Source organism: Myotis davidii, unplaced genomic scaffold (genome assembly GCF_000327345.1).
Source record: "Myotis davidii unplaced genomic scaffold, ASM32734v1 scaffold125, whole genome shotgun sequence".
Classification (NCBI taxonomy): Eukaryota; Metazoa; Chordata; class Mammalia; order Chiroptera; family Vespertilionidae; genus Myotis; species Myotis davidii.
The window spans coordinates 3,206,230-3,220,538 of record NW_006299390.1 but is presented as its reverse complement, the minus strand read 5'-3'; the positions used below and the strand labels follow the sequence as shown (position 1 = coordinate 3,220,538).

The following is a 14,309-nucleotide window of genomic DNA, read 5'->3' as shown; positions in this document are numbered from 1 at the left end:
CACCCCACCCTCCTGATCAGCCCTGCTCTGTGCCTGAGACGGGGGAGCTCCCCAGCCCCCTGATTGCCCTGCGGCTCTGTGTGTGACAGGGTGCGGCGCTCCAAACCCCCCCACCACCACCACCACGGGCCCTGCTCTGTGTGTGACGGGGTAGAGCCATAACCTCCCCATCGGCCCTGCCCTGAGTGTGAGAGTGGCGGTGCCCCAACCCCCTGATGGGCACTGCTCTGTGCGTGACAGGGTACAGTGCCCCAACCCCCTGATGGGCCCTGCTCTGTGCGTGACAGGGGGGAGCTCCCCAACTCCCTGATGGGCCCTGCTCTGTGCGTGACAGGGGGGCGCTCCCCACCCCCCTGATGGGTCCTGCTCTGTGCGTTACGGGGCAGCGCCCCAACCCCCAGATTGGCCCTGCTCTGTGCATGACAGGGGGTGGCGCCGCAACCTCCCCATCGACCCTGCCTTGAGTGTGACAGGGGGCGGTGCCCCAACCCCCCAATCGGCCCTACCCTGAGTGTGACTGAGGGTGGCATCGCAACCTCCCAATCTGCCCTGCTCTGAGCCTGACCAGGGGCTGCACCTAGGGATTGGGCCTGCCCTCTGCCACCCGGGAGCAGGCCTAAGCCAGCAGGGCGTTATCTCCCGAGGGGTCCCAGACTGCTAGAGAGCACAGGCCGGGCTGAGGGACCCCCCTCCTCCCTGAGTGCACAAATTTTTGTGCACCGGGCCTCTAGTATTGTTATAACTATCTCTATTTTAATTGAAATATAAACTAAAGTCAAAGGATGAATAACATGCTCATAGTTGTGTAATCTAATTCAAACCGAGGCCATCAGAGCCCATAATCTTCAGAGCCCATAATCTTTCTGCCTAAGAGAAAGGTGTGCAGGGAGAAAATGTGTCATTGCTGCTGAACAGTGGTGACTCCAATGACTGACCAGCAAATGCCATGGAGACAGTGTAGATACTCTCTGATCGCTTCCTGTGGTCCAAACCAGTGGGGTTCAAAAACACATATGACATACACCCTGCTTTCAGGGAATTTGTAATTTAGGGGATATTCCAGGGAACCTATATACTCTATCTTCCTGGAAACCTGTGCTTGATCATGTATGTGTCTTTGGTCACAAGTTAGAAAGACCTTGGGCTTTTTACTGTGAGCTGATTACCACATTAAGTTTAGTTAACCCATCCATCATGTCTTACAATCAGCTTTGTATGTATATGTGGGGAGGGGTTTGATAACATTTAAGATCTCTTCTCTTAGCAAATTCCAAATATATAATAAAGTATTGTTAACTATAGTCACCATGCTATATATTAGATACCAGAACTTACTCATCTTATAACTGGAAGTTTGTACCCTTTGGCCAATCACTTTCCATTTTCCCCACTCCCAAAGCCCTGGCAACCACCATTCTATTCTTTGTTTCTATGAGTTTGCGCTCTATCCACTGAGCCAAACCGACTAGGGCGTGAGTTTGCTTTTTTAGATTTCACATATAAGAGAACTCATGCAATATTTGTCTTTCTCTTTCTAACATGTCACTTAGCACAATGCCCTCAGGTCCCTCTTCATGTTGTCACAAAAGGCAGGGTTTGCTTCTTTTTCTGGCTGAATAATATCGTATTACATAACACACACACACACACACACACACACGCACGCACACGCACACACACACAAACACACACACGCGCGTGCACACACACACACGCTATCCATTATTCCCTTGATGGACACTTATGTTGTTTCCTTGTCTTGCTTATTGTAAATAAGGCTGGGATGAACATAGGGGTGCAGATATCTCTTCAAGATAGTGATTTTATTTCTTTCAAACATATACCCAAAAGTAGAATTCCTAGGTAGTTCTCTTTTTCCATGCTATTTTCCATGGTGGCCATACCAGTTTGTATTCCTACCAACAATGTACCAAGTTTCCCTTTTCTCCACCTCCTCACCAGTGCTTGTTGTCTCTTGTCTTTTTTATAATAGCCATTCTATCAGGGGTGAAGAGGCATCTCCTGATTTGGGGGAAGAGCACCTGGGAGACTTGGTCCAGAGTCTCGCTAATAAGCTGTATGAACTGAACAAATTAACATCTGTGTGTCTATATTATCAATTGAAGAATCCATCTTATCTGTTTATAGGGTTGCTTTGAGAATCGACTGAGTAACATCAAATAATTAATGTGAAAACAAGGTAAAATAATGGGAATGTGAAAACAAGGTAACATAAATTTATGTGTTAGTGATTAAAGGGATTAATAATCCACAAATTGAAATATTTTACCATTAAACTGATCCATTAAATCATTCGTGAGTTATAACACATCTTATTAAAAATTAAAGTAAGGTCATGCAGAGGATATAAATAATGCATTACTTTGCCGCCATGAGGAAAATATGTGTAATAATGTACTTAATATGGTGTTGATTAACATGGATCATATAAAGATAATCACCAAACGATCCTAATAACCCAACAAGGAAACAGCTAAGAACAACATTAGGCATGTAAATGAAAACATTTGGGGGATGGAGTGGCAAAGCAAAATGTCTCATGCTGATATATCTTGAATGTTTCCATGTGGTTCTGCATGATTTTCAGAAATGTGGTTTGTTTCTTCAATCATGCAGGAAAAACCAGAACCCAATCGGATATTATTTTAATGGAAAAACACCTTCTGTGATATACACACAGCAGAATAGAGAAAGCTTATTGACTATGCCCTCATAAAAGTATATGTTTTTCTAACTGGATGAACTTTAGTGAGGATATTTTAATTAAAAGGCAGTATGGGCTTAGTTGTGTGGAACGTGTTATAACTGTTCTCATGCTTGCTGGCAGTCATTGGGTTTGGAATGTGTTAACCTCTTCATTTTTTACGTACAAGCTCAGTTCTAGATCCCAGTGTTGTGTTTTTACCTGGTAATAATGTTGATTACTTATCTTTATATGTGAAAGGGTTAACAAGATGATAGATAACTACAGTGCCATTGACTGTATTATGAATATCTTGAAGTCATTTCTCAGAATGTCAGGTTACTTTGGCTAGATATGTTTTTTTGCAGTAGAAAAACCAGAAAGGCTTATTGGTATAATTTTTCCCCCCAAAGATAGTAGGAGGGGAAATATAGTTTATGTAATTTTTGTTATTTTAGGAATTTAATAGTCTCAGTTTTTGAAAAATACAGGTAGCATGTAAGCCCTTCAAGGATGCTCCCCACTTTTCTCCCAAATCACCCATCATAGATCTAATTGAGGCTTAGAACAACAATTTTAGAACACTGGAAATAGGGTACCCAGAAGATGTCCTCAAAAAACAAAATTTGCTCTTTCCAACTCTTTTAATGGTTGTAGGCTTGTTCTAATTTCATTTCAGGCTATCAGAATATCAGCAGGACAAATAGCACATGCATGAAAAAAATTCAGACAAGGGCAATATTGAAGATAAACTAGAGAGACATTTTCCTTTTAGAAATAATACTGCCATATTGCAATTCAGCTGTTAAAAAGTAATACAAAAACAAAGCCATTTATTCAAATTGGTGGCAATTTGTAGAACTTGATTTGCTAACTTCAGAAAACACAGAGCAAGAAATAATATTTTAAATGGTTTTAAAAAATCTATTTCAGGAGATGTTATGATTCTTCACATTAGAATAAAGAGAACATTGGCACAAAATTAAGGTGAAAGAATAAGATCTTTCTCATTTTACTCCCCCTCCCCCCAGTCTTGTCTACCAGCAAAAGGCACTCATCTAACATTCAGTAAGATCTCTCCTTAATTTTAACAGGAGCTGTAATTTAGTGAGTGTTTACTGTAGTTTTAAACAGTGAGAAGCGCTTTATATACACTATACTGTTCATTTAATCCTCTCAGCAATCCCTGAGGGGCCATGGCTCTCTCCAGCTGACAAGTGAGGAGGCTAAAGTGAAGACATCAAACAACTTGCCCGCAGCTTTGCAAACAGTGAGTAGGAGAGTCACACCCAAAGTCCCGGGTCTTTACCAATCCACTCCACTCCCCTGCTTCCCTGGGTATAGCTGCTTTCAGACGGTAATCACAAAGAGGGAGCAAATGAAACTAGAATTGCTCAAAATAAGCCTAGATAACACAAAACACCAGATAAAGAAATACTCAGACATTGTAAAGATCTGATCCAATGTCAAGCTTCACTAACAATTTTAAGGGTACAAGAACTGCAGGGGATAGGCAAACCAGAGCGTGGTCTAGGACTGGCACCACAATGCTCTGTTTCCTTTCTTGCTGCGGCAGGGTAGACTCTGGGCCAGGATTAACACAGGAGAATCTCCATTTCATGCTAGAGAGTTAGTTCCATAGTTTATGTGACATTTTCTGTTTTATGTCCCATAAATTTATAGATTCTAGATGTGTTTCCCATAAGCAATCCTAGCTAGAACAGGTAGATTCTACTAAAGCATTCTCTAGACAAGGACTCTTCCACTAGTCAATATCATTAGTTGTTTACCAGAAGTATGTTATTAGCATTTTAACAAAGAGATTTGAATGAGTCACTTGCCTTCTTTCTTTCCCAAGTTCTCCATCCCCTCCCAGTCCACCTCATTATTTATACGCCAAGCATGTCAGACTGGCGGCCAGTGGGCCACATGCCTCGCGAATTTGACATGCTTGTCATACACAGGAAAGGAAGAGAATGGATTGCAAACCTGCTCTTGACTTGCTTTACTTCCTGCAAACTTAGAGGAAAGAATAGTAGCTGCTGGTCTCTTTTCAATCAACTACTGGCTCAAAAATACTCTGTTGGGCAAAGGGAGGGAAAAAGATGGGTTCTTTCCCATCAGACCAGACAGGTTGGTGGCTAGCATCAGCCAACAGAATGAGACCCCCCAGGTGGTACTGACCTGCTTCTTCCCTCAAATGAATTTGGTATCATTAAACCAACGTTGACTAAAGGCGGTGATGAGGCATCACATTCCCACCTTGTTTGTGTTTGCCTAGGTGTGCCTGTGGTTCTGCTTCTCTGTATCCTCCCATGGAGAGGATGAAGAAACTAAGACACAGCAGTAAGATAACTTGCCCACGGTCACAAGGTCCCTCGGAGGTAGAGGGGAAATTGGAACCCAGGTGGTTTGGCTGCAGAACCACAGTGCTCCTGCTCTAAGAGAACCTCTCTGGGTAGTGTGGTCTAATAGAAATGCCATCTCTCATGGTTTTGTGTATCCTAAGGTCATTGCTTATGGCTCCTCTCTAGTCCCATCACAGTCAAACACCAGGCAAAGCTTCCAATATATGGGATCACCTCGCGTGTGTTTTTGTGGTGTGTGTGTGTGTGTGTGTGTGTGTGCGCGCGCGCGCGCGCGTGCATGCCAGGAACCCCGTTTTTACTTTCTATTGGACCCACTGGCCAGAATAATTTCTTTGCTGTAGAAAAAGTGATTTATAAATATAAAAGCTTCTGTTCATTAGAAAAGACAGACTTTTAAAAAATATTGCAGTAGAGATGGAATATTTAAATGAATGCCTTCGTCTCTTCTTGATATGGCACTATATTTCTTTATGATTTCAGTGAAAAAGAGCTGTGTTACACCAAGTTTAATTTTTCTTTGAAACCTGTTCGTTGGCATTTAGTATGAATAGCAGAAGGAGAATCAAAGTTATACTGAAGATGATTAACCGGCAGTCACATCGGCTTTCATATTTCATCCATGTAAAAATATGCTCTTAATTAGAATTTCCCTTTTGCTTTTTAAGAAACATACAGAGCTTCAGGAATAAGAGGAAATGGCAGCTGGTGACTTTTTCAGGATCCCTAGCAGAAAAATTTCTTTGTGGAATATTGACAGGATCCTGCAAAAGGAGAACATTGTTAAGGCATTTCATAAATTTTCTTAGGAGCCGCTATATTCTGAGCATCATGAGACTGTGCCCAGATCTGAGGGCAGGGAATTCTGAAACAAAACACAGCTGTCCTGATATTTTAAAGAAAATTGTAAGGGAGACACTGTGCAATCAATTAAATTGTTCTCCCCACCCCCCCTTTCGGAAGACAGAAACAACTTGTAAATGCAGAGATGCTGTTGAGAATGTAAATTGGCTGGAGTATCTGTTTATGCTGTTAGATTTATGCACAAACCGTAGATGGCACAAACAAGGTCTTATTGACCTTAGCAGCCAAGCAGTGATCCGAAACAGGCTCATTGCACTCAATTTCATGCTGCCAACCCAGCCATCTTATCAGTTCAGTTTTAAGGGTTGAAATCTCTTACTGATTTCTAAAGAACTGACAAATTCAGAGAATGTTGCTATCTAAAAATGTTATCCATCATTCCAAATGAGTGTGTTTTCAATGTTTAATAATGGCATTGTTCAGGGTGTGTTTGGATTCACTGGTCGCTAGCATTCATTCACAGGTCAGCGGGAGAAGAAAACAAATTGCCCCATATAGTCATGCTACCAGGAAACGTGAATTTTGATTAGCATATAATTGAGATCATGCTGAAAAACAATGAGTACAGAAATTGATTTAAGAGCATAACTTTTTTTTTTTTTTAATCATCAACTGGTGTTGGTTTGAGCAGAGTCTAGAAAATGGAGATAAAAACAGAAAAGTGGGAGGATAAGTTCTTAATCTTATATCAAGGACACTTGCTTACGCAATTATCAATAATTTAGTCATTTAACAACAAATATTTGTTAAGCATGTTTTGTTTGTGATACCTGTGCTATGTACTAACACCAAAATAGTTAAGATACAATTTCTGCCTGAAAGCTTGGTTGAGCAGCTACTACTCTAAATGATTCTGTGAATGATGCTTCCTATCTATCTATCTATCTATCTATCTATCTATCTATCTATCTATCTACTAGAGGCCCAGTGCATGAATTTGTGCAGGGGGGTGGGGGTGGGGGGAAAGTGGTGTCCCTCAGCCCAGCCTGCACCCTCTCTAATCTGGGACATCCCTCTCACAATCTGGGACTGCTGGCTCCCAACCACTAGCCTGCCTGCTTGCCTGATTGCCCCTAATTGCTTGTGCCTGCCAGCCTGATCAATACCTAACTGCTCCCCTGCTGGCCCGATTGCCCCCAACTACCCTCCCCTGCCAACCCAGTCGCCCCAACTACCCTCTCCTGCTGGCCTGGTAGCTCCTAACTGCCCTCCCTTGCTGGCCTGGTAGCCCCTAACTGCCCTCCCCTGCCAGCCATCTTGTGACCACATGGGGGCCATCTTGTGCGAGGGTATATAGTCAGTTTGCATATTACTGCTTTATTATATAGGACTAGAGGCCTGGTGCACAAAAATTTGTGCACTTTGGGGTGTCCCTCAGCCCGGCCTATGCCCTCTTGTAGTCTGGGACCCCTTGGAGGATGTCCACCTGCTGGCTTAGGCCCGCTCCCTGAGGGATCGGGCCCAAGCTGGCAGTCAGACATCCCTCTGGCAGCCCAGCAGCCCTCAGGGGATGTCCACTTGCCAGCAGGGAGCAGACCTAAGCTGCAGTCGGACATCCTTAGTGCTCCTGAAAAGGTGGGAGAGGCTCCCGCCACCACCGCTGTGCTGGCAGCCATCAGCCTGTCTTGTGGCTGAGCAGAGATCCCCCTGTGGGAGCGCATTGACCACCAGGGGGCAGCTCCTGCATTGAGCATCTGCCCTCTGGTGATCAGTGTGTGTCATAGTGACCAGTGATTCCCAGTCCTTCTGCTGTTAGGGTCAATTTGCATATTACCCTTTTATTATATAAGATAGCGGCCTGGTGCATGGGTGGGGGCCGGCTGGTTTTCCCTGAAGGGTGTCCTGGATCAGGGTCGGGGTCCCGCTGGGGGGCCTGGCCAGCCTGGGTGAGGGGCTGAGGGCTGTTTTCAGGCTGGCCAAACCCCCTTCAGGGTGGGGTTCCCCCCTAGGGTGCTTGGCCAGTCTTGGTGAGGGGCTGAGGGCTGTTTTCAGACTGACCAAGCCCCCTGGTGACCGAAGCTCCCGGCCTTTCCTTTTTTTGTTTTTATTCTCTCCAGCTCAGTGGCCATGGACGCGTCTGCCTATATCGCCGCCATCTTCTTCCTATCAGGAATGGTCAATTTGCATGTCTGTCTATTATTAGGTAAGATACTTAATACCAAAGTGCTAGATCAATGGTTCTCAACCTGTGGGTCACGACCCCTTTGGCGGTCAAACAACCCTTTCATAGGGGTCGCCTACGATCATCCTGCATATCAGATATTTACATTACGATTCATAACAGTAGCAACATTACAGTTATGAAGTAGCAACGAAAATCATTTTATGGTTGGGTCACAACATGAGGAACTGTATTTAAAGGGCCAGAAGGTTGAGAACCACTGTGCTAGATGGATTCTTTATCACTAAACACTATTTTGAAATTCCTACTAAGAAAATAAATTATATTATTATAAGGGAGGCAGGCCTTGGATCATGGTTTCTTTCCTTCCCACCTCTTGTGGAATTTTTGAAAATTGAAAAAGTTATATAATGATACGAAAGACAATTATAAAAAAAATAAGCCACAGCTATGCCCTCCCCCCAACCCCTATACAATATTTTTCTAATGCTACTTTCCAGTTCTTGGTTCCCTACGTATATATTTTCACATGCTTACAATCACAAAACCATCCCATTTTTTTAGTCTGTCTTTTTCATTTAATGTGACACATAAATACGTATTTTTAAATGTTACTTTTTTACATATATATATTTTTAAATTCATAGATTGTTTTGGGAAAACGCTTAGGTTTACAGAAGAGTTGACATAAAGTAAATTCCCATATCCCTCCCTCCCTCCACCTGCACCACACATAGTCTCCTCTATTAACATCTTGCATTAGTGTGACACATTTGTTACAATTGATGGTCTAATACATTGTTATTAACTAAAGTCCACAGTATTCAGTGGGGTTTACTCTTTGTGTTGTACATTTGTCCTTCAATAGATAAATAGATAAATTATGGTACCTCCAGATAATAGAATATTATTCAGTGATACAAAGAAATGCTCTCAAGCCTAGAAAAGAAATGGCGGGAATTTAAATGCATATTTTTAAGGGAAAGAAGTTAATCTGAAGAGGCTACATACTGTATGATTCCAACTATATGACATTCTGGAAAAGGCAAAACTATGGAGACAGTAAAACAGATTAGTGATTGCCAGGGGTTGGGGGGAAGAGAGACATTGACAGGTAGAACACAGGTATTTTTAAGACAGTGAACTAATTCTGCATGATACCATAAGGGTGGATATCTGTTATTATACATTTATCAAAACCCATAAGTACATAAATATTTTTGTACCTTTAACTAGTTGTTTAGTATTATTGGTGGAAAGCAATAGAAATATAGCTGACTTAAGTAGAAAAAGAATTATTAAAGGACATTAGATAGCATCTAGAATTTCCAGGAGGGCGATAGTTGGCTAGAGACCTCCAAACAAGGTCCCCGTCAGCTATGAGCAATGAGGAGTAAAGGTGTCCACTGCCCCCGAGCACTGGACAGTGCAGCTTATACTGGGGACACACTGTCATGGGTCAGTAAATACCACTTGTATCATTTGCAACATCATGGATAAACATTGAAAGCATTATACTAAGTGAAATAAGTCAGACACTGTATGATCTCACTGATATGTGCAATCTAAAAAAAACCAAACACATAGAAACAGAACAAACTGGTGTTTGCCAAAGATGGAGGGGTGTGGTAGATTGGGAGAGGCTGGTCGAAGGATACAGACTTTCAGTTATAAGATGAATAAGTTCTGGGGATGTAATGTACAGCATGGTGACTAAAGTTAATAATACGTATTTTATCATTGAAAGTTGCTAAGAGAGTAGATTTTAAAAGTTCTGATCACACACATAGAAAAATTATAACTCTGTGAGGTGATGGATATATTAAGTAATCTATTTTTAATTTTTTTACAACATTTATCCTTATTGTTGAAAGTATTACAGATGTCCCCTGTTTTTCCCCCATTGCCTCCCTCCACTCATTCAAGGACAGGCCGTTCATTGATTTTAGCGATAAAGGAGGAGAGGGAAAGAGAGGAAGAGAGAGAGCATTGATGTGAAAGAGAAACATTGTTCAGTTGCCTCCTGCCTGCACCCCCACTGGGGATGGAACCCGGAACCCTGGGCATGTACCCTGATGGGGAATTGAACCTGCGACCCTTCAGTGCATGGGATCATGCTCCAACCAACGGAGCTACATCAGCCAGGGCATATGTTAACGAATTTTATTGCAATACACATATATAATCATTACATTGCGTATCTGAAACTTACACAATGGTATATTATACATCAATTGTATTTCAAAGAAGCTGGGAGGTGGGGAGAAAGAAAAATAGCCTGCAGAGGATTGGTCTGTGGAGAGGGAATGGCCAGGACTGGGCTTTAGCTTTGTTATTTGAGTGTAATATGATACACCCTAGTGTCCTCGTGTCCTCTCCTAGAACAGAACATAGTTTTAAAAAAAACACACACCCAGTTAGTGCTTTAGACAAGAAATTATCTTATAAATCCTTCACTCCTTAAAAAAAGGGGGGGGGGAGGCAGACTATGGTTTATAGTGTTTTTCATATTAAGTTTCTTTAAACTGTAACTTCTTTACCAAGTATGTGATTTACTGCTATTATTACAATAAAATTGGTTTTCTGACTTAGCTGTCTCTTGATAGGCACTTGCTGTGTGGGAGACAGCAGAGCCCCACTTGGCTCAGGGTACTTTTGCTGGGAAATGAGAAAACTGTCTTTTGTAATTCACAGAAGTGCTGCTGAATGAAGGTGCAGAAAGAAGAAAGGCCTTCTACTGAGGCACAGAAGAGCTCTTATAGGATCCACACCAGAACTAGACAGCCTTTCAATTCATTTCAGAAATGCTCACTGAGGAGGCTATGTCAGACCAAAGACAGATGATAAAAGTACAGACTAACTAAATAAATACATGGCAGGCCCCTTCCCACCCCCCAACAACAAATTCAAATATTGCTTAACCTAACAGGTCAACGTGTAGTAGCTTTGTGATCGTTAGTTTTTCTGCGCAAGCTCTTAATATAGTACTGCCTGGCACATCCTAGGTGCTCAATAAGTGTTAGATCTTATTAATACCGTTATGATGATGATTAGACAGACAACTGTGGTTATTGCTGTTGTCACCTAAAAGGAAAGAAGGGACAAGAAATGAAAGAAAAAGGAGAAACAAACGAACAGGTTCAGCTGGAATACGTTTCTTGAAGATCCAACTTCCTCTTAGTTTTAATATCACATCTGTGTGTGATTCATTCGATTGCTATTTTTTATTTTCAGTGATGAAATTGTATTTATATTTTTACAGGTGGGAATACCTGAGGCATTCTCTTAACTCCATGAGGAGATGATTTGGTGAGATTATTTCCTAGACAGTGTTTTTGAAGCTTTTTGAGAGAGAGGGCTAAATGAAGTATTTCTTTCATCTTTGCATTTTACCTTTTACTTACAAAATAGATAGGTTCTTATCCTTTCTCAGCCCTCCCTTGTATTGGGCCGAATACTCTTAAAATAAACTGTTATACGTAGAAGATAAATTGCAGGGAGACTCCGGTGTCATTTGAACTGTTGTTCCGTCAACACTACCTATTACTTCTGTTCGCGGTGGCAGAGCTGTAGCTTAACGCCCATGGAGTGGTGTCAGATGTTCCCATTCCACTGCTGATGCCGTCTGGCATGAGGCTATCTGTTGGTTTATTGGCAAGGTGCTTCCTACAGTGACCATTTAAGCATTTTCTTTTAGTGTATGGCGGGATTTTAATTCTTCTTGCGTGTTAAGGATTGACATATCTTAGGTTGATTTATATGTGAAAGTTTTATTCTAGTGTTCTACACTGTGTTCCAAAACATAGGGAAGCTCTTTTAAAAAATGAAGTCAATTTTTACCACATTAAGAGCAGATCAGAGGTTTTGAAAATGTGTGTGCCAGGTGTGACTTTTGTTCTGATAGTTCTCTGCCTTATATATGTTTTATTAAGAATTTTATTTCATTAAGACATACTTTATTGTTTGGACCGACCTCATGCTTTCATTTACATTCCTGGGTTGAAAAAAGTGCTCTTGGAGGAATGTCTTAGCATTGACCTTCCACAGTGCTTCATAATGATCTGTTTGGTCTTTCTCCTTTACTAGGTGTGGTTTCTTGAGAGAAGAGGAATTGTGTATTATTCATTACTCTCACTGCCAGCCCAGCCACCCCCAGCCCAATGTAGGACACATAATAAACATTCAAAAATGTTTATTGAATAAAATGGAATTAGTGAGTAATTGGTAAACACTTATAGAGTACCTAATGTGTTCTGCATACTGTGCTAAGTTCTAGGGACTCAAAGACATTGTATCTCAAGGTGTTAAGAGTCTAGTTACATCCAGCAAAGATGTCCTTTGTCAACCCTCAGTGATGTTTATGGAGTGATGGAAGGAAAAGTGGAATAAGGGAGGAAGGGAGGAAAGTATCTTCAAGGAGATCGGTCCAGTTCTCAAATGAAACCTCTGTGAACTTGAAAAGCTGACTGTGTAGATGAGTGAAATCTTATTGTTCCAAAATCCATTCCAGCCTCCGCTAAATGATCTCGGTGGAAGAGTCTGTGACGAAATGAACAGGTGAAGCAATCATAAAGCTTCCCTTCTGCTTCCTAAAGGAAGCAATTAAAAAAAATCTCTTAATTATTTATATAACAGTGGATGGTGCCAGTGTCAGATCATTCTTTAAAGGACACCTGGCAGAGTCTTTGCTTGAAAATGTCTTGTCAACATGTATTTTTAAGTTACTGTGTGAATTTGAAAAAAGCAAACCACATATCTAAAAAATATTCTATGAGTAGGCTTTGTTCTGATGAAGCCTGGCTTGTTCCCTGGCTGATTTGGTCCACATGAGTGCTTTCCTTTGCTGGAAGTTAAAATAGTTTTGCTGTCTTCATCCGGAGTTATGAGCAGACCAGTGGCTTATGTGAAATCTCAAGTTCTAAACCCTATTTCAAATTCAAATTGTCTAGTTCTTCGGGCACTTGACATTTTTATACTCAGGGTCATGGACAAAGTAGCTTGGATTATTCAGTTCAAGCAATTGCAACTTGAAACACCTCATGTATCCATTTTTCCTGTGATGAACATTAGAAATGCGAACTATCCCCCGGAGTCCCAATTGCTTCTGGAAAACATGAAATCTGAGATTATATAACATATGCCAGGATAGAACTTGTCTAATTAAAATGGATGGAAATTGCTATTCCAATAAAGTAGGTAATACCTCAGTGTCACAATGCATCGGGTAGGTAACGGTAACATTTCACTTTTTTCACTTAGTTTTAAATAGTCATTTAGCCACTTAGAACTGCACTCATATCATACTGCCTTTGCCTAATAGAATTCTAAATGATTTTGTAGATGTCTGTCCAAAATTATGTTAAAACTAGAGGCCCAGTGCATGAAATTCATGCAAGGGTGGGATCCCTAGGCCTGGCCTGCGATCAGGACTGATCATGTTCCCCGTCTCCCCACTGTCTCCTTCCCTTGCTGCCCATGCACTGCCACTGCGCGGTTCCCTGTCTCCCCACCTCCCTCTCCCTCCTCCTGCCCTTGCCGCCCATGTCCACCACCACCCACCCCTGGTTCCCCATCCCAGCCCGGGGCCTGGCCGAGGGGAGGGTTCGGGAGGTTGGCCAGCAGGCCCCATTGGCGATTGGGGCCTGCAGGCTGGAGGCAGCTCCTGTAGAAGTACCAAAGAAGAGATCTATGTGGATGGGTGCTGATGCTATGAAGAAAATACCTCCTTATTGCTCTATATATGTATATATGTACCTCAGGTAACAATGTTATATTCAGTGTGTGTGTGTGTGTGTGTGTGTGTGTGTGTGTGTGTGTATCTACATATACTAGAGGCCCTGTGCACAAATTTCGGTGGGGGGGCCCTCAGCCAAGCCTGCACCCTCTCCAATCTGGGATCCCTCTCACAATCCTGGACCACTGGCTCCTAATCACTTGCCTGCCTGCTTGGTTGCCCCAACTGCCTCCCCGCTGGCCTAGTGACCCCTCGGTTCCCTGTCTCCCCACCTCCCTCTCCCTCCTCCTGCCCTTGCCGCCCATGTCCACCACCACCCACCCCTGGTTCCCCATCCCAGCCCGGGGCCTGGCCGAGGGGAGGGTTCGGGAGGTTGGCCAGCAGGCCCCATTGGCGATTGGGGCCTGCAGGCTGGAGGCAGCTCCTGTGTTGAGCATTTGCTCCCTGGTGGTCAGTGCACATCCTAGCGACCATTTGTCCAGTCGTTCCATCATAACGGTTGTTTAGGTGTGTGTGCGT

The 14,309-nt window shown here is 42.6% G+C and overlaps 1 protein-coding gene across 3 annotated transcripts in view; it reads left to right on the top strand.

Moving 5' to 3' along the window:
* LHFPL3 (lipoma HMGIC fusion partner-like 3) overlaps window positions 1-14,309 on the top strand; it is a 461,462-nt gene that overhangs the window by 61,623 nt on the left and 385,530 nt on the right. The gene's annotated exons all lie outside the window — the stretch shown is intronic.